This window comes from Pteropus vampyrus, unplaced genomic scaffold (genome assembly GCF_000151845.1).
Source record: "Pteropus vampyrus isolate Shadow unplaced genomic scaffold, Pvam_2.0 Scaffold643, whole genome shotgun sequence".
NCBI lineage: Eukaryota > Metazoa > Chordata > Mammalia > Chiroptera > Pteropodidae > Pteropus > Pteropus vampyrus.
In genome coordinates, this window is record NW_011889424.1 from 101,338 (window position 1) to 101,641 (window position 304).

Here is a 304-nt window from a genome sequence, read left to right on the forward strand (position 1 = left end):
TTTTCTGGAGATTTTTCCTTCTGAGATGCCTTATCACCTTGGTTGTCCATGGTGTTTAATGGACTATTTCTCCACCTGGCCATTAATGGAAATGTATTCTGCTTTTTTTCCAGAAAGAAGATTATATAAAGGTCTCTCTTTAGCCTGCTGCAAAGAAGGCACATTTCTTTTGGTTTCCAGTAGGTGGCATCTAAGCCTCTTGGATCCCTGCTTTATATAATGCCTTTTTAATTTTCTTGTGTAGATATTTATTCACGCTCACTATCCTCAGTTTCAGTCCCTGCCAGTGTCAGTGACAGTCTAA